Below are 27716 nucleotides of genomic sequence, written 5' to 3'. Positions count from 1 at the left end.
GAGGGCTGAAATGTTCCTGTGGTGAAAACTTGATTTTTTTGAGTCAATGGGGGTTTTGCCACTGACTTCAAACGAGACAAAGTTTGCCCTTGGCTCTTTGAAGATGGATGGCAAAAAGGAACATTTAGGGAGAACAGCGGGCTCGAGCCGAAGAGGTCAGACTAACCCACAGCGTGGCCTTGTACCTTCACTCACAGGAGACCTTCCTGCAGCCTGTTCTTACAAAAACTACTTCCCTGGATCCCCTGAATTAAAATTAAGGGGAAAAGGTTCACAGATTAACGAGAATAATTTCTATTTCTATGATTGCAGGTGTTGTACACTTTATTTTCCTTGTCCAGGGGCACCGTTAAGGAGAGAGAACAAAGAAAGAAACATCAGGAATGCTCGGGCAAATAGAAGTCAGAAATAATAGGGACTGAAAAAATATATAGTTTTCTATGCCATTTTGTGCAAAAAAATGTCACCTTTTTGTGTTGCTCTTACAGGAACATTGCACTGGAGATCTCCTTCTCCTGACATCATTGAGATTTGATTCACTGAGACACCTAAGTTGCCCAAGAAAAACCTACTCCTTTGACTACTAAGAACCACCTCGACAGACTATTAAATTACTCTTCAGGAGTCTGGGCTAGGCTTTCAAATTGTTCAACACATATTGTTTTCTGTTCTGGCAGTTGAATTAGTGGTCAGGAGAGCAAGCTGGTCATTTTTCCACATTTTTTTTTTCACCTGGTCAAAAGACCAAAAGTTCAATGCTTTTTAAAACCTAGTCATTTCAGCATGACTGAATATTAGAATGGTTTTAAAAAAATCTCTTCCCAGCAGTTTGTTCTGTGCAATTTATACATCTTGGCCTGTGAGCTCATTAATAGCAAGAGCTAAATGTGGAGATGAAAAGCTACCTCCTGTTTTGCTGTGCCACCAAGAGGCAGAGCTCTGCTTCCCACTGCACTTCTCCATTCCCTGATTTCTGGGCTCATCCAGGAGGAGCAGATGTGGCCAACATGCAGCAAGAAAAAAAAAAATTGGCACCAGTTTCCTTCAATGCTTTAGTGGGATTATTTACTCTAAAAGACAGTCCTAAAACCGACTTCTGATCACGTCAAGTGCCAGAGAGGGCTTTGTACACTGAAAATTTCAGAGAAAAGCAAGAAACAAACAGGGAATGTGCCCCGGATAAGTGCCTTGATTGCTGTTATTCTGCAGCCCAACGGGATTGCTGAGCAAGAGAAAAGATAAAGGAGCCCTTTGTAGGCACTTGCAATGACACAGCACACCTGTATGCACATCATGTAACACCTTTCACTGCTTTATCTTTTGCTGCTGGGGTTTAGTTTTGAAGGAATTATCTCACTTTGTAACACAGAGGATTGCCAGTGGTTTGAGTGAGGCTTTTAGGTTGCTATAACTCCCCTTAAAAATAGCATTTTAACAGATAGAAAAAAAAATATATATAAGATTCCAATTCTCTCAATGAACAATTTAATTGTGCCAAGAAAAATGAGGTGCTGTGTTGGGACAGCAGGACTGTTGGGAACTGCTGAGACAATATCCTGACACCAAACCTGAAGGGCCACACTCTTCACTGCTCAGATGCTCCCCTGCCTCTCCATAGAGCAAGATCCCACAGAGCCACCTTCTGCTCACCCCTCCCTTCCCAGCAGGAGACAGAAGGTGAGGAGCAGAGACAACCCCTCGAGCCCCCAGCAGCTGCAGTTGGGTTCATCAGAACACGTTGCACAGAAATCACCTCATGGAAATTCTGCTTGCTGAGGCTGGAATGTGCTTTCCTCAAGGAAGCTTCACTCCCAGAGCCGACAGGGCATTGCATGCTGTGTCCAGTCCTGATCAACAGGACACACAAAAACTTTGGATTTTTAATTGATTTCCAGGTTGCAAGGAAATAGTGGCCATCCCACCCCCTGTCCATCCCTGCAAACTCAAAGGAGAGGATGTGGGAGGGGAATCCCTTGAGTGATGCTGGGAGAGCCCTTCTCTCTCTGGCTGTATTCCAGCGCTTCTGTCCTTCTATCCTCAACCTCTTTGCTGTGTCTGCACTTTAAAGGCCTCAGAATTTCTGAGGAACCAGGAGCCAAGAGCTTGGGCCAGTTCCTTCTTGGCAATACCTGGCTGAGGGGCTGCTCCTCTGTCTGTGCAGAACCAGCACTGGTGGGATGTGGAGGAGGAGATGGGACTGTGATAAGTGTCGGCTGCACAGTCTCATTTGCAGCAAAGCACAAGGTTATCTCGGGGTTTTAAAGCACTTTAAGAGTCTTCCATCACCCACAAGAGGAAAAGAAAGGGATATAAAAGGCTGACTTATTTAGGAACTGATCTGGAGAAGGAACAAAGTTTCTTGACCGCACCAGAACAGTTGATATGCCACGAGACTGCTTTTGAAGGGGTCGCCTATTTTGATATTTATCTGTTATTTTGACAGTTCTTCGTAACTTCTTCTGGAAAAGGAAACAATTTGGGAAAATGGAACTGCAGTAACGTAAAAGAATTTTCTTTGCTAACTTCTGGTGTGCTGATTTTGGCAGCACAAGACTTCCACTTGGAGCAGACGGGGAGAGTGAATGTGATGAGTCACAACAATGGAAGGATGTTGTCTGCAGCCCTAGCACTCCCCTTGTACTAAAACATCCATCTGTGCATTTCACTCCAGCCTCTGCTGTTTGTAAAGACAGAACAAGGCTCAACCTTACATTTCTGGTCCTAATTAACAGGGCTAGAATAGCGAGACACTTGGTTTTTAGGGAAAGACTAAAAACATTTCAATTTCTACTCTTCATTTCGTTGCTACCACTCAGCCTGCTCAGAAAAGTTATATAAGGTTCAAGCTCTTTAATTCCATTTTGAAGAAAGCATTCAACAGCACTTTAAAAGTGATACCATTAGCTATTCATTTTATCCAATATGTTTCATATTAACAATAATCTATCATAGTACAGGACGATTATTAAAATCTAAGCAACAGGAGCTTTAGAATAAATGAACTGGCACACTTGACTAACCTTGAAACCTGCTTTATAGATTAAAAGTGCTTTTTGCCATGAACACTTCAGTCACTTCACTGTCTTTGTATTTTCCATATCTGAATTGTATTTCATTCTTTCCCCTCATACACTTAATTCCATTCAAACAAGCCAAGTCATTTTGAAAGCACTGAATGTGCACCTGATCACGGAGTTTTCCTACTTTTAGGTCACCAGCAATGGGCTCATACTCACACCAAGTTCTCAGAGCTTCACCAGTGAAGGTGCAAAATCTGTGCTCATGTAAACACTGAAAAATCTGCAATATATTCATGTGGGTGGTACACTTTAAAATTTTATCAAAAGATGTTTACTACTCTTCTATTTAACCCCAATTTAGTGCTGACCTCTAAGTTTAAACGGAATAATTTAGAGTATTTATATGAAGTTAACACAATAAGATATAACTAAAAACTTATAATTTACAGGGCCCAGGAGAGAGATATTAAAATGAAGATAAAAGGGATGGGACAGAACAACAAATAACACAGTGATTAAAGAAAAGAAAGGGGCGAAAAAATGTTACAGAACTGAAAATAAACATTCAACTTTGTGGTTTGTGTACACACACAGCTGAAAGGTAAGAACGAAAATGACATGAAAAAAACAACATAAAAGGGTACTTGAACCAGGATAACAAGCAAAATCAATGTAAAGCATCTTCAAGTCCAAAAAAAAAGCTGAAAAGGAATAAACTAAAAGTCAATAGTATTTAAAAGGATTAAAAACAATAGGCCATGCATAAAGCACATTTCCCTTTTGCTTTTTAATTGACTTTAACATCTAGAGCAAACAGCACAGGTCCCAGTGCTGCAGATGGCTGCCCTGCAATTTTTTCCTGTAAGGAAAGCATTCAAATTTGTTAATTTATCTTATTAGAAAAACAAACAGCTTTATTTGAGATGAGCACAAAAGCCTTTGACATTCTGCACCTGCACTGGTGTTGGGTGGCCAGAGCACAGATCCACAGTTCTCAGGCAGGGTGGGTGATAAATGTTACAGTACAAGCAGGCAAAAAGGGACCAAAACCCTTCCTACATGGAGCTGAAATAGTCGTGTTTGCAGGGAAAGAGGCCTCGGGAATCTTATCCTAATACACTACTCATATCCATAAATGATTGTATTCTTGCAAATGCACCTGGCTTTCCTTGCAAAGCAGGGAATGGCTAAAAGCATTACATCCAGGTAGCCATAAACCTGTCATTTCTTTCTCTTTGCTGCTCTTTCACCTTCCCTGGGTGCTACTTCCCAGCTTGGCTCTGTGCTGGTGTCTGAGACAAGCACAAGGTGCACAGGACAACAGGTTTGCCCTCTCTCTGGAGCAGCAGCATTCTTGGGTCCAGCAGAAGTCAGAGCCTTTGGCCACTGGTGTAGGATGAGAATAGTTATTTTGAATTGCAGGAGGAAGGGTCAAGGCTCATAGTTAAAAGCTACAATTCTTCCTGGATTCTTATTTTAGAGCATAAAATTATTCCCTCATGTTCAGAGATCCACATTCTGCCCTGGAAATAAATTCCCCTTTTATTTTATGCTAAGCCCCAGCTTATTTGCAAGCCCATGTAGGCAGCTGATTCCTGGCACTATCTGGCCAAACAATGACTAATTGTTACTGACTTCCCAGATGGTCATTCTAATAACTGGAGAAGGGCAACCAACCCAGCAATCAGGTTTCATTTAGCTGAAGACAGCACAACAGCTGTCTTTTCCTTTCCTACACACTCAAGCAGAGCTTTCTGTTGTTCCAGTACTCTCTTGAGCATGCAGCAAATAGAGCTCCAATGAGCTGGAAAGTCCTGCTTTAGATGATGCTTTGCTGAGTTCTCACCCCCTTCTCCTTCCACACTGCTCTGCACTCCTGTCCACTGCAGCTGCACAGTAACTTTGGGTAGGGGAAGTGGTTTAGATTCAAGTGCTACCCCCAGCCTATTCAAGGCATTTGCATTCAAAGGCATCCTATGAGAGAGCATCCAAAAATCCTACAGAGTTCAGGGTCTTTGCAAACTGACAATTCAGTTCAGCCACTTCTCACCCAGCTCGGGATGAGCTGCTTAGTTCCTGCAGCTCTTGATCCTGTCCTGTAAGAAAGGTGTAGACAGCTCACGTGGACAGACTTTTCCTGAAGAATATTACAGCAATGGAAAGCAAGAGAGGTGAAACCTTTGCCTGCTACAAACTCTTCTGGCTCGAAGGCCAAATGAGCCAGAGGGAGCTCTGAGGCAAAGACAGTCTGGCACATGCTCTGATATAAACACTGAAACCAGGACGAGATTCCCTGGTACTGCTTTGGCTGCAGCACAATTAAAACTCTTTCAACTGTGTTTGTAATTCAGCAGAAAACCATTCCCATCCTAAATATACCTCTGGATGTGTTATGGTTCTCAACTTCCAGACTGGATACACTCCAGCCAAGTGCTAATCTCACCACGTTATCAGCTACTGAGTCTAATATTATTTCAGGTGAGAAATCTCATCTCCTCCACAGAGTTTTAATTTGTCACATTTCTTTCCTTGCCTTTCCAGTGCAGCCTTTAGACCATGTATTTGGACCAGTATTAGCCCAGGAGCAGCAGGTTTAACAGACCACATGTGTAGCAGGAGACAAAAGATGCAGACCTTGGAAAACTGAGGGAAGAGAAGCTTCTTCTGAATCAAGGAGCCAATTCCCAGTGATGCCAGTGGCAAAAGCCCATTCTGGCTGGATTCCTCCTGTTGCAGGATTTGGATCAGCCTGCAAGCCCTGGAAGAGCAGAGCTCCTCTGCTAATCACATCGTGCAGCTCTACACTGGAAACCATTCCTGTAACAAGTCTCATGTGACCTACCCTACATTAGCCATTTGCAGAACAATTACAGGAGTAAATGCTACAAATAGCTAATCCCAGCACAGCTTCCCCTTTGTTTCTTTTCCTCCTAAAAATATCAGACCAGTGAAGTCAAGGCTCGTAACAACAGAATTCCACAGTACTTTGTTCCTCATAGCTTTTAATTGCTATTATGTTGGAAATATGTAAATGGCATTACCAATTGTTTCTGAAGCCCTTTCACTGGGAAATAATATTATCTAAATACCAAGAGATGAATTTATAAATAATAAAATGGATTGTGTACCCTCAATTTTTAAGGTAAGCCATAATCAGTTTTTTTTTTTTGTTGGTAAATCACTTTTGAGCCAGACACAATTACTGCAAATGTGCCACATCAGATTTCTGAGTGATTAATTTTCAACTGATTTCTATAAGCTGTATGGCTTTTATACATATTGCTTGTTATGTACAGCATTTCCTTTGAAACCACATCAGTTCATAACACTTGTGTACCAGAACTGGGATATCCTAAAGTATCTGAAATTATGAGATTCAGAAAGTATTCCACATCTTTTCAGCGATTATCCAGAATTAAGAACACACTTAGTATCACTCAGTGACTCTCAGTTAATAAAATAAAACATTAGCTAATATAAAAATTAAAAAATATTCCCTGATCAGTGCTTTTATTTTCATTTGGCACCTTTTATCACCAATATCATTGGTGGTAAAGTTTCTCAGTTTGAGTCTGAAGTGTGTTTCAGGCATGTGGATCCCAGGTGGGCAGAAGAACATAACCTGAGGGTATATGGATTTTCATCATGACTGGAACTGAATGTGAAATCCTCAACTTAGAATATGAACTTCAGCTGACTGGGCAAAGAGTTTAAACTCTGAGCATGAGAATGCAAAGCTTCAGCATTAGACTGGCACAGAAAGGGCACTTAACACACTGTAGCAAGTGGTTGTGTTTGGGGAGACTGTTAATGCCCAATAAATATTTATTTCTGCAAAACCATCTCCAAGAAGGAGCCTAACTCAAGCCAAACATCTCTGAATCTAAATATGAACATAACCTAATAAAATGTTTTCATTTTTAAATTATACATTGCATTCAGGATTTTAGAATACATCAAAAATTCTCTTTGTTAGCTTGGATTAATATTTTAAAGCTGGAAGTATGACAAGGAGACAAAAGGAGTATTGTAGCAGATTAAATAAAAAACACCCTTGCCACATTAAAGTAGCTTTTAGAAATAAAGGGACAGCTGTTCACAGGATGAAAAGAAGTTGGAATAAATGAAACAACTACATGATGTCTTGATAGCCTGATGTATACACTCCAATGCCACAGATCTCTCTTTGTACAATATTTATATTTGTTTCTCAGTAAGATTAACCATGTTCTTATTATTCATTTGCATTTGTGACTCAGTTTCAGAACAGCTCTGAGATTCCCTCCACATCTCAGTTTTGCCTCTAAGTATTACAGGAGAAGAAAAACAACACCTGTGCCCTGCAAAAGAGCAGTGTTCCTGCAGAACACACACTAATGAGAGGTCAGGTCGCTTTTGAGAAATAGCCTGAGCATGAGCATATTTCCTAATTGTACTTCTGTATCAAAGGAAAAGCTAAGATTTTCTGCAAGCTCCTCTGGATATGGAAAATAGCAAAAATTCTACCCTGTGACTCCATCTGATTGCCCAAGAGATTCCTGTAAACGCTGGAATTCAAGGCAAGGATCGCTCCCAGCACAGAGGCCACAGCTCCAGTAAAAGCCAGCACACAGGGAGATGGAACTGCAAGGCAGAGAGGAAAATGAGGGTATTTTCTGAAATGGAATTAGATCAAACATGAACCATCTTTTTCCCAGCTGCCTTGATAACTGGTTTGATTTTAGGGCTGGCAGTTCACCCCTGCAGCCTCCTCCAAATGGGTGTCTCTGGGCACATCACACGTGGGTGAGGGAAAGGAAAGTTGTGTTGTCACTGTAGGAAAACCTGAGAAGAACCTGTCTGCTCCCCCCAGCTCAACTGGAACAGTGAACACAGGGAAGGTGCCTTCCTAAAGGTGTCCCATGGCTCACAGAAACCTGCAAATGGCCCTGATAACATCATGCAAAACCTCCAACAAACAGCCACAGCGGGTTCTCACCGGGCTCATCCTTATTTCTGCAATCACTGCATCTTATCCATGGAGCCATTCTGCACAGCAGGGCCCTAACACCACACCGCTGACAGAAACACTGCTAAACCTCCTCAGCAAGTGGAATTCCTGCTTCTGGAGTGCAGCTCTCAGGGGATTTTCCCACAGGAGGAAGGGAATTGCCTGTCCTCTGTCAGGCTTGGAGGTTGCTCCTGTGTCAGCAGCGGGCTGACAGTGTGGAGATGACCTGCCCACCTCCTCACTCCTTGTCCTTGTAGGGGGAGCAGATCTTTAGCACAGCACTAGGGTATTTTGAAGACAAAAGTATGACAAGACATGAATTATTTTAACATTTGAAAATAGTTAAGGGCCTCAATTCCCCGTCCAGCTATACAATAAGAGAAGACATTGTTTAAAATACTTCAGGTTTCTATCTATTCACAGTGACCCGTGTTTCATTTGGGCAGTACAAGTCTATTGGCCCACCTCCTCTAATTCACAGGAAAAGGGATTCTACTCTGTCTCTGCTAACTAACATTTCATCAGTTTACCCTTCAGAAACATACCATTTTGTCTGCTTGCAAAATTACTCCTTGGAATATTGATCCATACAGGCAGCGTTTGGCTCTGAACTTATTCATTAGAGAAGGATTAAGGTGGGCAATAGGAAAAAAAAACAACATTCTTTGGAGTACATAAGCAGTGTGTTAGAAATTAAGCACCACAAAAGTGAGTCATAGGGTAGAACAGATCGATGGTAAAATTCAAATGAATGCACTCGCAGCTAACAAGTGATCCAGAAATGCTGATTCTCCCTGCAGGGCAAGTGCTGTGCTATAAAGGAAACAAAACAAAAATGAATTTATCATACTGTTCTTCACTTGAAGCAAAGTGTGAATACTTGAGAAGAAAAATGTATAAAGTTGAAAAATAAGATTAATGTAAAACAATTTTGCTTTGCTTTTTGTCCTCTTGCTCACAGTGAGCGATGCTCTCTGCACATTCTTAGCCCACTATAAAACAAGTAAAGTTTCAAAGGAGATCTCTAGGGAAGTCTTGAAGGCAGAGTGGGGAAAAGAACCCCAGAGAAACAACAAAGCTGATTTCCTACCCTGCAACCTGCTGGCCCAACACTGTGGGCGTGAGTCAGGCTCAGGCAGCAGGTTCATAGATGTGCCCATATGCCAGGGAGGGAGCTGTGCATTGCCACCACCTGAAGCTCCCTAAACAAAGATGAGAACAGATTTCAGGCAGTTTTAGATTCCACCACGGGATAAACAGGCTACAAGCTGTCCCAAGGCTTGGGAGTCAGAAAGGCACTTTAGAGTCCTTGGGTTTTTAAATCTATTTTAATTCTGCCTCCACTAGAGGTGAGGACTGACTCCATCACTCAATACCCTGCAGAACAACTTGGATGCATCTTCTTGGGCATTGATTTTAATGTTTGGGACTGTTTTGCTCAAGGTCTCTCAGCAAGTGTGTGCCAAAACAAGAACAACTCAATAACTGGCAAAAGCGTCCTGTTTACCTGAGAAATCCCCCCGTGGCAGACACAGATCTAAGAGCTTGCCATTTTTGTGATTATATATGCAGCAGTCACTCGGGATTTAAGGTAAAACTGTAGATATCAGCAGAGCATGATGTGTGACTGGTCTCCCCCCACCATTTGAGTGTCACAGGAATTTGTCCCCAGTTATAGTCTAAGGTATGTGTGGCACCCACAGCACGCCGGGCACAGGAGTCTCACTGATTCCCCTGCATGGGAAAGGGACACATGAGGAATATTGGCAGGGTTCTGGACATGTTTTCTAAACAGGAATGGAAGAATTAATTTGTTATTTTCAGATTAAACTCTTTTTTTCTTCGACTCTGTTACAAACAAATAGCAGAGACAAAATGAATCCCAGACTTTTCTGACTGTATTTGCTTTTTTTTCCACTGACTGATGAGAATGCAGTGCTTCTTTGGGGGTCTTATTCTGACTTGATTGTTTCCAGTAATATGTTTCATGCTACTTCTAGACTTGTCTGACAATTGTTTAAAAGCATTTTCATAAAAGTGAAAACAAGCTGAACTATTTATAAGGGTAATTTGGTTAAAAAGCAACAAAAAGAGAAATATGACTTGACTGTCTTGTGGGCAATTACACAAAGCAGCTCTAATATGTAAACAGTTATATAAATTATATGAAACTTCTTTACCATAGGTATGAAGTAAAAATAAAAATTTACAAAATACTAGATGTAGGGTTAATAAAAAGTTACAAAATGCTAGATGTAGGGTTATTGCTAAGAGAGACCATTTTGGCTGTCCAAAAAAAAGAAGAATTATTCCCTCATCTTGTCCATATCTCCTGATTTAGTTTGCACATGCTTCATTGCAGCATCATGAAGAACCTGGAGCATTTGCAGGTACTTTGGAAGCTGCAAATCCAGATACCAGAATTTTTTTAGAGCCAATTGTCATTTGTTAGCTCATTCTCTTTTCTATCACAACTGAAGAGCACTTTTGTAATGAAAAAATTATTTTCCCAGGGTCTTTTTTCCCCCCAGAAACAGATATTTTTCTATTCAATGCTCAATGAATGATGCAAATTATAGATCATTTGTACAAGCATACATAGCATAATAAATAGCTTAAGAATGAATATTAGTATGAATTGAAATGTTACATGCAAGCATCTCCTAAGTTAATGTAGTTCAAAAATCTGGGAGTGCATTATAAACCCTCTGTGGGCTATTTTTCAACTCTATTCATTTCTTTTCAGGCAGAATATCTTAATTACAGTCATTGAGCAGGAGACACTTAGGAGAGAAGGAAGGTGAGACACTTAATGAGTGGGCTTGATTATATGATGTATAAGAAACAACAGTTTAGACAGAGATGAAGGGAAACCACAAAAATGCTGTTACACAATATTTGTGCTCCCCGATTTTCTGCATTACTGAGATTGTCCTGGAACACTATACCCTGATTATCCCCAGTTTTTAATGATTGATTTACTTATGAAGGGGCACAAACGAACCCAGTGTAAACCAATAGACTTTAAAAAGGAGCATGGTTTGTCCAAATAAAAGAATCTATGTCATATACATTTTCAAAACTGAAAATAATATAGCAGATACATTAAAGAAAATGCAACTGTAGTTCAGTTCCCTCTGGGCATCGGGATGTAAACACGCTTGTTCTGCATCGCAAATAACACACCCGATCAATGTTCAGCCTTTGAAACATCTTGAACAAAGTTTCTCTCAGAATGATCAGAGGCAATCACACCGTGGGTTGCTGCTTAAAAGCTTTTACAAGTGTGTTCACACCAGATTTCACGTGGCTTGGATACCTCCTGTGGTTACCTAGAAGTGTGGTGATGGTGCCGGATACACCCCATGGATGTTTGGGTGACTCTGGAGCAGAGAACAGCTCAGCTTCCCAGCCTGGGGCTGGAATACCCCTGAGCAAGACAATTTTAGGAACAATGAAACGGCAGCACTAGGCTGAGGAATTATGATGGAGAAGTCAACATCTACTAAAAGAAATCTAAATATCTGGATTACAGAAATCCAGATCCAAGGGTTAATCTGGCAGTGCAGTAAACTCTGCAAGTGATGCCCCTGATTACAGCACTGTCACATGAACCACATCTACCTTACAGAGGCTTCCTGAGCCCCCAGGCAGGAAGAGCAGAGTTTTCTGACAAATGGGTTTCATTTCTTCTGACAAACACTGAATCTGATGCCTTGGTTCCTTGACATTGCATAGGGGGTTATACACACAAATACGAACATAGCACTTCTGCAGCTACCCTTAAATCTAACCCTAAAGTATCTGCTGGCTCAATACCCCTTCAGAGACCAGCAGTGCTGCGTTTTGAAGGATGCACAGTCTAAGCCTGCATTTATTAGGAAATCTGGCCACTCATCCTGAGCCTTCTACTGAGATTTGCCAAACTAAGTTGACTTCAAATAAGCACGGTCAGCACTCACTCACTTTGTGCTGCTATAAAAGCAGAATTCAGCTCTGTGATATTGCTGCAGTTGGCTCCTACTGTAGTGCATAAAAATTATTGATCAATTTGCAGACCACTTGGAGAGGCAGCCTGAACAACTGAGCATGAGATACCTACAGAAAACATGACAATTCCACGGATATTTTAACAGTGCACAGAAAGATAAATAACCTGTGTCCAGTATTAGCCAATGATTTAAATAATATTTTCATTTAAATAACAAAGATAGAGCTCTAAGGTACATAGAAACTTCTTTATAAAGGCGGTGGTGTGCTCCTGGGAGAGACTTATCCTCAAAAATCTTCTTGGTGAATAGGGAAAAAAAATTAACAGAGATTGAGAAGGAGTAAAACAGCCAACAGATAAACCCCTTGTCATTTGGGCACAGACCTGGCAATTCCATCAGCTTCATCAAACTGGATAATGCTTCTTTAAGGCTTATTCCTTTCTTTTGGTGTTTTTCCTCCCTTTGGGTGTGTGTATGTTGGGGTGGGGATGTTTCTCAGCCTTCCCTGTTCTTTCCCACTCCCACTCCCCACACTGAGCACATCTTCCAGCTGTGTGACAAGAGCACAGATGTATCAGAAAATCATTTCGCAGAGGGCAAGGCCAGAGAAAAAGAGACATTGCTGACAATATTTCACAGGTCAGAGCTCCTACATCAAGTTTTCAAACACCCAAGTGAATCAGGTCTGACTTCCATCCGGACTGGAAAACCCCAAAGTTTTGATACCATAGCAAAGTAACTTCCTTAGCTGCAAATGCTTGGTACCAAACACAAAGAGCTGCATAAATAGCTTGCTCATATAAGCTCCCAGTTGCTTGTATGAGCAGAATGGAGAACACAGTGACACCAGAATTACTGGCACTGATTAGGGATGAGCTTCTATAACCTACTGAACCTACATTTTTGCACTGTCATTTATGCATCTCCATCCTGCTTCCCAAGAAAAGATAGCTAAGAACTTAAAATGCTTGAATAGCTGTAATTTTCTAGATAGAACCTACAACATTGTAAAAGAACTGATGTGTAATCTGAGTAGGTAAAAGGGAAAAAATAAAATAAATTGGTCTAGCAACATATAAATGATGGCAAATGTAAGTTTAATATAAAACCATATTAGAACAATTGAGAATCATGAGAGGCTGATTTATTATTTATATAGCACACTAAAAGTTATCTGTAAAGGAAATTGTGTAATATGCAGTAAATTAGACAAAGCTGCACTATAAATTGGGATTAAATCTTAAACTGGTTTTAATATTTAATATGCTATCATGACTCACATTTTCAATAACGGTTGTTCAAAGTTCAGGAAGAGGTATCAAAGCAGGCAGAGGAGGAGCAGTTGCAAAACCTTGTCCCCTCATGATGTAAATTAAATCAGATCATCTCTTAATTGCCAAAACCAGACAAAACTAGCCCATGTCCTCTTTTGAGGACCTGGTCCAAAACTCACCAGAGATACTGGAAAGACTCTCATTAAACTCAATAAAGTTGAGATCACAATATCTGCAAGTTCCAGATGAGGGCCAGACAAAGGACATTGCACAGGAATAAAGTAATTATAAAATTTTGGGTATGTTTTTAGAGATTGCTTGAGTGGAACACTGTCCAAAATTCATCTTTGATATGAGCAAAAATGGTAAGTTAGAAAAAAAAATTATTCCAGAGGAGCATTCAGGATTCTGCTGTTTAACTTGAACAAAGTCAGAGCTGAAGTTCAAGAGCCCATTTGGATTCCAAACCTCACACCTAAGTGGGCACTATCTGGGCATTAAGTGACATGATTATATTATATTTTTTTTTAAGTGCACAGGGTGCAAGAAAATGGTTATTTTATTTACTAGTGTGTATTTCATAAGTTAAAACTAGTTTATTTAGGGAGTTCCACTCAAGGTCATACGGAGTACTGATTTGAAGGGTGTTAGCCTGCATGGCTCAATCCTGCCCCACACATTTAGTATTTGCACTACTCTGGAAAAACTATTGTCTCACAGTCTGTGGCCTTAACTCACTGTGCAAAGAAAATAAATCAAAGTCCTTGACCGAAAAGGTTTATAACTGAAGATGTCAAACAACAGGCAAACAAAAGCAGGGACAGTTCAAGGAAACCATGACACAGCTTTGGTCAGCACTTTAGGCAGTGATCTCAGCACATTGGCAGCCTGACTCCTGTCAGGAGAGCTTGAAAGAAGAAAATGGCTTTGTTCTGTTGAGGGTTATACAGAATCTCAAGGGCAACATGGAAAAGACACCAAAATTCTACTCGTGGTCTGTGGGGCAACTGTCAGTGTGGGGAGAGAAGTTAAGCTACTGCTTCTTCATACAGAAGATGTCAGAAAAAGTGCGATATGGCTTTACAGGAAGAAGATAATTAATATTTGATCCAGTGGAGGAGAAGACAATCACAGAATGTGAGGTGATATTTCAGCAGCAATAGTCTGAGTGGAAATGAGTCGGTCAATACTGAAGAAAAGGATGTTGCACTGCTAATCAAGACACAAAGGGATACTCTGTCTGCATGATCCTTGACTCGTGGATTGCTAAGAAAAATCCTGTCATAGGTATGCTTTATGAAATAACTTGCAAAATATATTTGTATCTGTGCATACAAAGAAAGAAAAGTCAGGGTAAAACCACTGCATCCTTAACTCTTCTCTAACATATCAAAATGTCAGATGTCTAAGGGTATCTGTGGATCAATAAACTGAATCACAATCTGGCCAGTCTGGCTGTCAGTGGCATAGTTGGACAGTTCCACATAAAACTAGTTCTGTACTTGTTGTCCTGACAAATCCTCAGGAGTTCTGTTTGAGTTTAGGGCCTTCAACAGGTTAACTCCTCTGCTTGGTGCCCAGCACTCCCCTAAAAGCCACAAGAACTGTGTGTGGAGCAGATTTAAAAAGAAATGTTGTCATTTGTAGCTCAGACTTCATTAATCTTTTTAAGGTTAATGCGTTCTGCACAAAAAAAAAAATCATAATCAGTTGTCTGGAATGTTTTGAGCTGCTTAAAATGCCTAATTGTCATTTTTATGAATGTAAAATAGGCATAAGGCAGATAAATGTGGTCCACAGTGAATTGGCATGACAAATGATAGTGCTTCCCAGCACTACCACTGCAAGAAATATAGATTTTATTTAATATTTTGCTTTAAAAAGTGTTGGTTTGCACAAGACTCACAAGACAAGGTCTCTTTATCTGCATGAATTCAACCTGCTGAGCTAAGCAGTGTGACTGGAGGTTTTCTTTAAGGACAAAAGGAGAGCCTCTGGTCACAACCCCTATGGGGACACTGAGCTTGTTCCTGGTCACCTGGTTCTAGGGAGCAGTTTCTGTACTAAAAGATGTTTCTGTCACACAGGGCAGCTGCCTCCTTGAGTCCCTTCAGCTCTTGTAGTTTATTTCTCCATTACCTCTAAAACTGATGCTTGTTCATGGCTAATTATGATTGCAGTCGAATGTGAAACTAATCCAGACACACAGTGTATTAATGGAATATACTATTGCTTATGTCTTCTGTCAAGCTTGATGAAAACTGACTGAACACCATTAGTGCAATATCTGGGCCTAAACAAACAGTGAGGAAAATGACAATATCAAGAAGGACAAAGATATAGAAAAAAAGAACCAAACACCCTTGAATTCATGTATTTTGAAAACCAGCACTATTTTTTCCCCTGACACCAGTTTAGACGTTCACTAAATATATTGTTCTCATTTATGACAACCACTCTCTTTATAATTCCACCATCGTACAGCATCTGGATTGCACTTGGATCTTTGAATATCCCCCCTCCCAGCTTTAATTTATTTCCATACCAGGTACAAATACCTGAAAGTCAGCAGCAGGGTTTCGGAGTTGGTCTCCTGTAAGTGCCTGGCCTGATTAGGCTGCTTTTTATGATCCAGGAAAACCAGTAAAAGATATCAGGATATCTTTAATTCCCCAAACAATCCGATCACTTTGTCTGTTGTTAAAAGGAAAGTGACAAATTCTTGGTTTTTAAGGGAAAGGCAGATTAGGAAGTAAAGTTTTCCCTGGAAAGCACACAGCTCTCTGTCTGCACTATTAGAATCCATGTTTATCAGGTGCTATTTATCTATATATTTTCCCAAAGAATAGTGCAACCAAAGGTTTATTGATTTCTGGAAAGTACAGTATGTTGCAGGCTATGAAAGAAACGACTGTATTTCTTTTTTCTAAAGACATCTGATGCTCAGAAGGTAAAGGATTATAAATTAAAATTCCAGACATTTTCTGCACCTGCTACCTCTGGACTCAGTCCCAGGATAATAACTAACTGAAATCATTGACAGCAATGAGGATGGGACTCACTTGTCGCTTATACAACATCTCCCTCCTTAAGTAGCCATTTGAAAGGATATTCCTGCAGACTGGGACTCCTATCCAGCACGTCACCAGGTGCACAGGGCAACTGGACCCAGCTCGTCACAACTCCACTGACTTCCACATTTGGCCGGAAAATCACACAAGGTGGAAATTGGGATGCAGCTCCACCTCTACATTTGATGCACTACAATGGGCTACATTTGATGCACAAGAACAACCACGTAGCCTCTCCTGTGGGAGAAGAAACCCTGGGAATGCTTCTGTGTATGCTTGTTCCCCAACTCAACACCTGTAAATCCCTCCCACTACAGATCAAGGAGGACAGGATAGACAACCAGCCCATTCAAATATTTTTAGGTGTGTATCTCTCTATATTCTCACCACTTGACAAAATAGAGCTCAGATAAATGTAAGGCAGTTCTCCCAGAGAACACACTCTGAAATATATTTCTGGTGCTGACTGTAAGCTAAGGATAATTTACTTGAAAAAAATTCTCAGCAAGAACATATCCAATCTTTATCATTATATGAAAAAACATTATGATATCCAGCTTGGTATTACTTTTATGAGTTCCATTCTTTCTTAATACAAACTTGAATAAAAAACGGTTTGACCAAACCTCGCTATTTTATTTCTTTTATTGTAACCATTAAATCAGCTTTCATTTCATTACTCTAATTGTGCCTGGGAGCAGCAACTGCCACCTTAAGGCACATAACCTAATTTAAAATGCTCACAGCTCATTCCACCTTAAAATATATTGCAGTACTTAGGATCAGCACAGCAGGTCAAGCTCTACAACAGCACTCTTGTGATCAGAGGACTTTTTGGCAGTTAAATCAGGAGAAAGACTGAGGCAATGTAAAAAAAAGTAACATTTCTCTTACTTAAAAGATACACAGCAGTTGACATAACCATTTTTTACTTGTACCTTAAGTGTCTCCAGAGGATTCTTATTTAGGTAGAGATTTCTCACATAAGGAGCGTTTCTCGGCACAGCACACAAACATCTAATTCACTTGGATGATTTTTACTGTGGGGATTATACATGTAAAGAGCCACCTTGCTGGGCTGTGAGGGGAAAATCCATAATGATGATATATATATCTGTTTGTGCTGCTTGTGTGGGCCCTTCTCCCATTGTTTCTGACTGTCTCTCAATCTTTATCTGTTCTTGGCCTCCCTGTAAATTGCATAATCCCTCCATTTTACTGATGGGGAGTTGAGACACAAAAATTAAGCAGCTACCTAACATTATATAGGGGTGCAAAGACAGAGCTGGCATCTAAATTTCAGCCTCCTGCTTCCCAGGCGAGTACTCCATATAAAAGGTGCTGTTGTACCTACTCCTTCTTTCTCATTATTTAGTGAACAGACTCATTCCCTACAGCTTTGTTTATAAAGACTTTCCTCTGGCTGACGGATTCCAGCTCCTGCAAACAAGACCATAAGCTAAATACTCTGCTTGAGGAGATCTTCATTAGTAAGAAAAGCAATTACAAACCTAAGTCTTATTATAAGGTGTAATAAGGGGGCAAATTAACATTTAGAGTCTTTAACATCTATGAATATCCCAGGAGCTCAGCCCGCCCACCTCCAGTTGTGAACTGAAATCCCTGTCTCCAAAGTTTTGTAAACTAGTGCCTGGTCCCACTGGACCAAAAGCAGGAGGGATGCCAGGGAGGAGACAAACTCATGAGGGGAATTGGGATTTGTGTGGTGTGCAAGGTCTACAGGAACTCACTGCAAACAACTAATAAATCTCTGCAGCCTGGTGGTTTGCCTTGGAGGTAGGAGGGATATTTTCCTTTGTCTTGCAGTGAATCAGGTTGATAGGAAATAACTCACAACTCTCCTTGGAAGGCACCAGGAAGTAGCTGCTCATTTCATGAGCTGAACAGATAATTGCACCTCAAAAACAGTGATAAAGGACCAAGGAGTCATTGGACTGGATACATACAATGAATGGATCCATTCCACTTCTGAAGTTGTTTTGGATATGAGAGACCAGGAGATACACCAGTGGATCTTAACCAAAAAACCATAATAATCCCACTTTGACATGTCCTACAGTGTACCATCTGTACAAGTACTTGCATAAACCTGTATTTACACATTTCTAGATATGCCCCACCCACCTACAAAATAGATGCTCATGAAAAGAATTCAAACTTCTTTTCAGAAAAGGCAAAAAATACATTTCAAAATTTCTTCAAACCTTGTTTCTGCAGATATTTTTAAACAAGTTTTTACCCTTCAAACAAATCAGCATATTTTTAAAATTCTTCAGTTGAAGTGTCATTGATGAAATACTCCAGGCTGGGGAGCTTCACTGTGTGATAAGAATGACTTAGCTGGGAGCTTAGGCATCCCAAAATGACAGTTTTCAGCAAACCCTGATTCTGTTTTCATAATGTAAATCAGTTGATTGAGTGGCATATGGTTATCCTGTTGTTACGACATAGTGTCTGTATTTTCCCTGCATCAATGAAATTAGAACTTGAAAAAAGCTCTCATTTCAATTGGAATATGAAAAAAGCCCTAATTTAAACACATCATACATATGATGTGCAGGAATATGTGCAGATACATAAGCTTGATACATAAGCTGACAAAACATTAACCTGCTTCAGAGGTAAGGAGAAAACAGGTCACTGGAGACCCACAGTTGTTCCATCAGCCAAAGTGCTGCTCCAGTAGCAGGTCACTAACTTCACATTCTACCCACTGCAGGAAAAGGACATCCTTCACAATATGGCATAATTTTATTTGAATTCCTGATTATTAGGGGCCTGATTCTCAATTGTTGTTTTTTTACTCTTTGAATTGTTATTCACAGTAGTGCCAAACTTAGTGAAAATACTTCCACTGGTTTCCCTCAAATATTATTGATCCCACCTTAACATCCTTTGATGAATGTTTAATTATTTTGACAAAATGCCAAAGCCCAGGTGATAGAAACACAAATCAGCTGCCTCCATAGGTGCTGCAGGGGCAGAGGTTCAAAACTCTGCTACAGCTCTTCCATATCCACTGTGATTTTGCTATCCAGCTGTGGAACACAGGGATCTCCTCCCTCCTATTTCCCCGTGTCCTCAGGGTGCTCAATACATGCAATTTTAACAGAGAATCTGCAGCACTAAATCCGGTGGATCATTAATTTTGAGTATTTTCCCCAGATACTTTATCCAAGCAGCTCTAGAGCAGAACAAAACCATCTAATCCACATAATTTTTACCACAGAGATTATATATGATAAAAACGTGTCTTGTAAAATCTCGGTGATGCCCTGGCAGGATCAGGGTGTTGGGGATAATGTTTATTTGGAGAGTGTTGTTGGCATGTAAGTGAAAAATAAATCTACCTGATGAGCCTGTGAGCAGAGAGATTTTAGGCCACATTCAGGCAGACCTGGCAATCACCTCAATAACTGGTTGATGGTTTCTGTGATGCAGTAACTTTTTTGTGCATATTGGCAGATTGCTTCTAAACTAAACTTTGTAACCCAAGTCTCCAGCATGTTTAGAATTGCAGATGTGTGTTCTGAGAATTTGCAGTGTTTGCCAGAAAGACACTATATGATATTAGCACAGTTGGTTCTGAATTTTAAACCCAAATCTGATGTTCTATGACTCACAGCCTCAGGAAAGAATTAGATGAATAGCTCATAAGGGGAGAGACACTGCCTGAATATCTTTATAGAGGAGATATGCTGAATAATAAGCATTATCTCCATATGACAAGCTACCATTCTATTTAGGATATGGTGTGCTGCTATACAAGCAGAGAATGCCACACAGACACTCATATCTGAATTATCTTTAATATACCTAGAGCACCAGAAATCAATGAAACTGCAACAGTGCAGCCCTCACTCTTTGCTTGTTCTTTCAGTTCATGTCCAGGATGCCTCACTGACACCCCTGCACAGTCCACTCTGAAATCCAGGCTGTCCCAGCACCTCCAGAGTTGCCAGCTAAGAGTTAGTCCACAGCATGGGCATAATCTCATATTAGGTACCCATAATGAACCAGAATCTGTAATATAGAGGATATACACAGCCTCAAGAGAGTTGGCCTTTAGCTTAGATAACAGGCACCTAATTTCCATGTACATCTTTCTTGTAACAAATGTCCCTTGTGGGATGTAAAAACGGGAGATCTGAGAGGAATATCTGTAAATAGAAACATTTAATACATATGGTTCTGAAAACTCTGGGTCACCTCATAGACTCTATTGTTATTAAACCTAGTTAACATAAGGTCAGCAACCTAAGGTTACTAAAATCTTATTTTTAGGGTTTCCAGATTCCATCATGTGCCAGGATTTATAGGATTTGCACTGGGTATTCCTCTCTCTCCCAGGGCTCAGAAGCACAATAGTTGGTTTCAGGAACTTGAAGTGAACTGTCTCCAAAGAATTACAACACAGAAGTGAACAACAGCTTGTGGAATTGTAAGACTTGTGGTCCCATGTAAGTCAATCTGCTCCAAACATCCCCATTATAATTCTTTTTGAAAGGCCCAATAAATGTTGGTGTAAACTGATTATAAATCACAAACCTTTTAATGACTTCGAAGAGGACACTGCTTTGCATGGGGAGGAGGTGCACTTTCATTAGGCTGACTTTACTACCTAACTAGCCTCACATCTGGAGCACCAGGATTTATGGCACCCTCAGGCCGTAATTCTGTGCAAATAACATGGAAACAGTTCCTTTCATTGTGCTTTTCTAGGAGGTGCCCACACCAAACAGCTCAAGAGTAGCTGGGTTTCTCCTCTCTGGTTTATCATGTATTTTGTGTTCCTTTTTGCAAAGACCTCATGACATTACCATCAAACATCCTGAAGTTCAGCAGTAGGACATCACAGCAGATGTCAGTATTCAAATAACACAGTATTTACTATATTTAACACCATAGCGCCTAAAATTCCTGACAGAATTTGAATCCTCGGGGCTATAAAAATATGTAGTTTAAGGCCTCTTGTTCTGGAGAGTTTTATGTTCAATATCCCAAAAGGACAGAGAGATTGGAAGAACATGAGTTAAGTTTTGGTTTGTGGTCTTTTAGGGCTGGTGTGGTGTTTCAGCATCTCTGTACCTCCTCCTCCCTCCTCACATTTCTTTATCCCATAGTCTTTTTGGATTCACAGTAAATCTCTGACAATCTTTGTGAACAGCTGAAGGACAATACCAGGATATTCACTCACTCACCTTCCCGATTCTGATCACAATTATTACAAGACAGGGAGCTGCACTGAAAATGGAGGTGTTTTAACAAACATCCTTCACTATTTCTGTCTCTGTACTTTTGCATCCTGGGTAACATTTTTAGATTATACCCAGGATGAGTTTGTCTGCTAATGCTTGCAGATTTGGTCTGTGAAAAATATCTCCATGAATCAAATTTATCCTTTAAACACCAGTCCCTCTCCTTCCCTGCTGTGCAGCATCTTTCATTTTTCACAAGGTGAAAAAAGGACCTACTGATGATAATGTTCTTTTGCTCCTCTAGAAAAGGAAACTCTTAAGCCCTCCAGCAAAAAATGTCCCTGTTTAAAAAGTAACTGAATAAATGCAAACTCCATGAGGTTTTGCTTAACGGGGCAAGCAAGTGCTTCAGTTCACCAAAGCTGAAGAAACCATGGATGCTAACTCAGAAATACTCCTTTCTCCTGAGGCTCAATTCTACATAGAATCAAGAAAATAAAATCAGCTGAAGAAAAAAGATTTCAAAAAACTAAAAAACTTTCCAATTTTCAGATTTTTTTCTACCTTATGTCCCTATGCTTTCTTTTTCAAAAATTACATACATGCAAAGTGAACAGTACCTAGATTTCTTTTTTCTCTTATTTTTTTCCTCCAATTTTTCTGTTGTGATGCTGAAATTTTCAGCCATTCTTCAGCTCTTGCAGAGGTAGAGTATTGAAAATGGAAAACTAAAGAACTGGAAGGAACAAAGCAGCAGGGAAGGGATCCCAGTATCTGGATAGCAGGAGGTAAATAAAACATAAAGGCCTTTGTAACAAACTAAATATCTTAAAACTATTTTGGGATGTGTACATAGATAAAGTGATTTTTCACTAGAATGGCCAAAAAGACATGATTTTCCATCAAAAAATAGGGCAAGACTGGAGTGACCCCTTAGCACAGCAGTGCTGACACATCACACCTTGCAGGCTTTGCCAGTCCCACAAAAACTGCAGCAAAGCCCTCAGGACTCAAACACCAAACCTTCAAAAGAGCTTTTGTTTCCTCCCATGCTGCTCCCTAAACAGAAGGGTTGGTGAACAAAGGCTCTGCTTGGTTCCCTTTACAGCCCTCCTTAATCTCCAGTGCCTTAATGGACCTACAAAAACAGTGGCAGCCTGGACTGGGCAGCTGAGCATCGACACTGCTGGATTATATCCCAAGAAATGTCATCTCCTGGGTTATCCAAGCTCCTTCATACGCATCTGTGGTCTTTTTCTTCTTCAGAGAACTCAAGATTTAGGGAGAAATGACTAGATTTTTTTGGTTTTTACCTACAATTCTTCAGTACAAAGCACCTGCAACATGAAAACAACAGCAGCAACACCTCAAACCCTCTTGTTTCTCGCTGCACTGTCATATCTGAGAAGTTATAATGAGTTTCTCTCCTGCACGTAGAGGACAACCCTCAAAGCACATCCAACATCTCTACTGTACAACAGGTGCCAAATGGCAAGGTTCAAAATCACAAGCTATCAGCACTAGTCATTGTTTAGGAGCTCAGATATTTTTTTGAGGCTCGTGGTAGAAGTTTCAGGGCCCAGAGAATATCTAATGTGTGGCAATGCAATAGAGAGCTCTCCAGAGAAGTCTGGCTTCCAGAGCAAGGGGAAAGCATTAACCAAAACATTTCTAAGGGGCAAAATTAATGCTGATAAAGTGGTAACAAGATTTAGTTGGATAGAACTAATTACTCATGTTAGGGGATGAGAGCAAAGGTTTGCTTTGGCAATAAGTGCACTTACTGAAAGCAAGAAAGAGTAATTAGCCTAAATATGTGCTTGATTAGGGGAAAGATTTTCAAAATTCAATGTATGAAAGTAATTAGAGAGAAAATTAGAATGGAAAAAATGGCATCAAGTCACTTGGAGTCATATTAGGAAAAAAAAGTAGATTTTCCTTATCCATGACATTCAATGTGGACTAAAGCTCCTATTTTCTGATCTATCTCGCTTTATCACAAAAGCATTTATTTTCCAGTCATGAATGACTGGATTCAATTAAAATATAAGCTCACCTGTCAATTAAATTAAGCTTGGAAACTCTCTTGACATTCAGAAATTAACAGTAAAAATCACCAATTACCAGCAGAGGTTACTGCTCTTCATAGACAGGAACAGAATGTGTTTTGTGACTGGATCACTGTAAAATGTGTAGTTTCTATTACCTCGTGGGAGTTAGAGAGAAAAATGATAATTCTAATGATTTAATTTAGGGTTTTTTTCCATTGCAACAACAAATATTACAATAACAGCACAATGTAGATATGTAAGTGTATCATAAATTATTGGGTGCTTTGATAAAACAATAGGACTTTTCCTCTGAACTTAAGACCTGCCCATTCTTCAATAAATTTATTTTCTTAAACCTGCTGTTTCATTCAGTGTAGTAAACTTTGTGACACCTCAACTTAGTTTAGGTTACTTAAATAGAACTTTTTTACTATTAAATAAGTGTTCTTAGTTTCAGGCTGTCTCCCGTCTTGTTCCACATTGCCAAAAATAAAGTAAGATACCTGTTGATACAGGTACTCTAAGTACAATATTTCCTTATGAATTCGGTCCTGAAGCTGTACTAAAACAACTTTTGAATCTCCTCTGGGGGAAATAAATATTAACATTTCATCTCTCATAATTCCTGGGATTCACAGCAAATGCACTCCCAGCAGTGGAGATTCTTCAATCAACACCAGCCTTTCAGTCAGCTCTTGTGTCCTTCAGCTGCAAAGGACTCGAGCCCAGGGTGTGCTGGTGCTTTTTTGGGGCATCATCTATTTATCCTGCTTCTGCAGAGGGAATTCTCTTGGCTCACTCTGCACCTGGGAGAGACTTCCCTTTAACAGCAGCAGGGATAGCCAGGACATATCAATGAAAGTTGGCTTTTCACAGGAAACTTTACTCCTCAAAAAGCCTGAGGTTATTGGAACTTTACTGGGATTTCCCAACTGGCAGAAATCAGAGCTACAGTTCCCTTGTTATTAATAAGTGCTAACAAATATACAAATGGTCCTGGAAAGTAGAGTGATGTTAAACCCCTTGGAGTCTGTCAGTGCTGGGCTTTGGCTTTGGGGTTTGTGTTTTATGGTTTAGGGGGTTTTCTTTTGGGCCCTTTTGAAAAGCAGACAACCAAAAAGGTCACTTCACACTTCCCTGTTTGTCTTACGTTTGCATTTAGCAGGATTGTTCTTTATTCCTTCCATTCTTCCATTGATCTGGGGGGAGAGGAGGCCCAGAGGGGAAATGACAAAGAGACTGCATTTGTCCCTTCCCTTCTGTCATTTGTTTCACGGGTTAGTGAGTGGAGATGAAGACAGTGTGTTCCACACCGAATACTGAGAGCAGAGGATGGCCTCCAGCTACAGCACACATAATTTCTATGCATGATGAATCCTTTCAATAGCAAAAGCCCCACTAATGTGGGATCAAATCACAGTCATTAGCTCTTGGCACTGTTCTCTAAAAAGATGATACAGAAATCTAAACTGTATCTAGCCACGCTCCGGTATCACACACACTGGCCAGGAGTTCAGCTGGCAATTTATTTTTCTCATCAATGTGCTGCTATAATTAGAAAAAAACCCCCAATCATCTGCTAGGATAAACTCCTCCAAAAGCAATAGCCTGCTTAAGGAAATGATGGATCATTCTGGAATAAGGGGGTGTGGTGTGAAGCTGCCAATGGGGGAACTGATTCTGGGACGATTTCAAGAGCTGTGGCCCTGTGTGATGGGTGATGCTCAATGGCAGGTAACAGACTTTTGAAACAACCCCTGTTTTCCAGTGTTTCTGATTTTCAATTAATGGTGTCTTTTGAAACAGTCACAGAAGGAGTTACACTTACTACAGCACAAGTGCTTTCAAACTGAGTTCAAGCTCTCTAACCATGATCCAGAAGTTTTACTGAGTCATTTGCAAAAACTTCTTGTTGCCTCAAGCCATTCATTTTCTTTTTTTTTTGGTGCTATAATTTTTTACATAATCAGTAGTTACGCTCCCATTCTAATTTATAGTTCTATTATTCAGTATTTGACCTATTGAAAAATTTTGTTGTTAATATCCTGCGATGTGTGAATTCTATATTCAGTTAAAATCCCCAAACAATTACTTTCCTCAGTTTAAGCATGCATGGTATTTTATTTTTAAACAGCACTTTCTTGGGAGATTTTTTTTATTATTTGCACTTTCTTTCAGTAACTGTGCATCCATAAAGATATTTTACATTTTATTCTTAATGGATTTTTCCATGAAAAGAAAACTGGTAATTAGTAAGGAGTTCTACTTAGATGGATGCTCTTGTATTCCCTGTGTTACTGTTCTTTAGGGAACTGGGTATGGCAAAATAGATACTAATACTTTATAAATCAGGTTCACAGAAAATGAAACTTCAGCCTGTGTTTCACATTCTCTCAGTCCAGATAAGGGATTTCCCCCACCTCCCATATATATTTTTGCCAATAAACGCACCGGAATAATTACAGCTTCCATAAATTCTCACAGTGCTTATGGATTTGCTGCTTTGATACACCACTAAGATCCTGGGTCTGCTCAGTTTGTCAAATCGAAATGGGCTCCATTTATTACCCAATTAGGCTGTGGAAATGTGCTGGTTCATAAATCCCCTGCAAGTGGCAGCTGGACAGTCAGCACGTGGCCAGGCCACCCACCCCGTATGCAGGGACCCCCCAGGAGCCTTCACTGACACCATGGAACATGTAGTTCTCACTCTACTTAAATCAAGAACAGCCTGATAATAAAGACTGACCTTCTAGACTGTGACCAAAAACCTGCTGACCAAATAATTCCAAAAATCCTTGATGCTTTGCTAACTCCAGAGGCGTTAACACAAAAAAATCAAACACTTGAACAAATGAGAATCTACAAGGGATCCACTCGGCTGAATTCAGGTCAGAACACACCCCTTTGTAGAGCTAGAGAATCATGCTCAGATTTGGCTGTTCCAGACTAAGACACACATTCCACCCTCCCAGGCCAAGATTCAATAACATAAGAGATAAGAAGGTGGGGAAAGGTTTGCTGATAAGTGCCCCTGTTGTTCTCTGAATTGCATAGAAACACAGTGCTGGAGCACACAGTCTGCATCCAACTGAGCCAAGAAACAGGATCAAGAGGGATAACATTTTAAACTTGAATCATTACACATTTTTTTCAAAAGCAAGTTTTTATGATGCTACCATATGATCTCTTCTGGAAGTGCATATGAGTTCTGGTCCAAATCTATTATGCTGACTTTCTGTGCAGCCTTGATTAAAAAGAGAAGACTTTTTTTTGATGCAAATTCCAACTGATTTTTATATTTGAAAAGAGAACGTAATTATTTTTTAAATGCCTTTGCCTTCATTTTTCCCTCACACAAAAAAAAAACCCAAACCCAGAAAACAACCCACTCTTAAAGGTAAATAATTACCGACAGCAAAGCATTCAAATAAAGTAAAATAGAATATGATCAACAAAACAAACATCCAGGACACAAAATTCATGTTTGAATCTCTTCATACAGAGGAGAGAGATCATTCAGGTCTTAAATCAGTTTGAGATTTTTTTTGACTGTGACACTAACTTTGATCTGTGTAACAAAGAGCTGCACTGTTTCTCATAAGCTAAGGTTCCTCTTTCCCAGTGGTTTTCCCCATCCTTCCCACTGTTTCCAGCTGCTGTTCCCTGCCCTGTACCCAGCCCTTCTGTGACACAGTGACACAGGTAACCATGGGTACAGCTGGCAGGACTCCAGCAGTTTGCTCTCTGTTGGGTATTTCCACCTCATTCCAGGCTTGATACAAGGTCTGAAGAGAGACCCAGTTCAGGTTCCAGGTGTGTTAGCACAATAATTTAAATAAATCTATTCTGTTTATTCTATTTGCTTTGTTGCTGAAGTCAGAAACCAACAGGACATCATTGATGATGACCACTGAATGAATCTATACTCCTTTTTCTGGAATTCTACTACAAAAACTGCATTAATACAAGAAGTTTCCAAACAACAGAAGGGAAATGCAATGCCTGTAGACAGCTGACTGCATTTGTCTCTAATGACATAACATATAGCGAAATATCACCACTTCTTTATTTAGGAACATCGGATATTGTTCTGGAA

The sequence above is a fragment of the Corapipo altera genome, unplaced genomic scaffold (genome assembly GCF_003945725.1).
Source record: "Corapipo altera isolate COAL_440 unplaced genomic scaffold, ASM394572v1 64, whole genome shotgun sequence".
NCBI classification, from domain to species: Eukaryota; Metazoa; Chordata; class Aves; order Passeriformes; family Pipridae; genus Corapipo; species Corapipo altera.
This window is presented reverse-complemented; position numbering follows the sequence as displayed.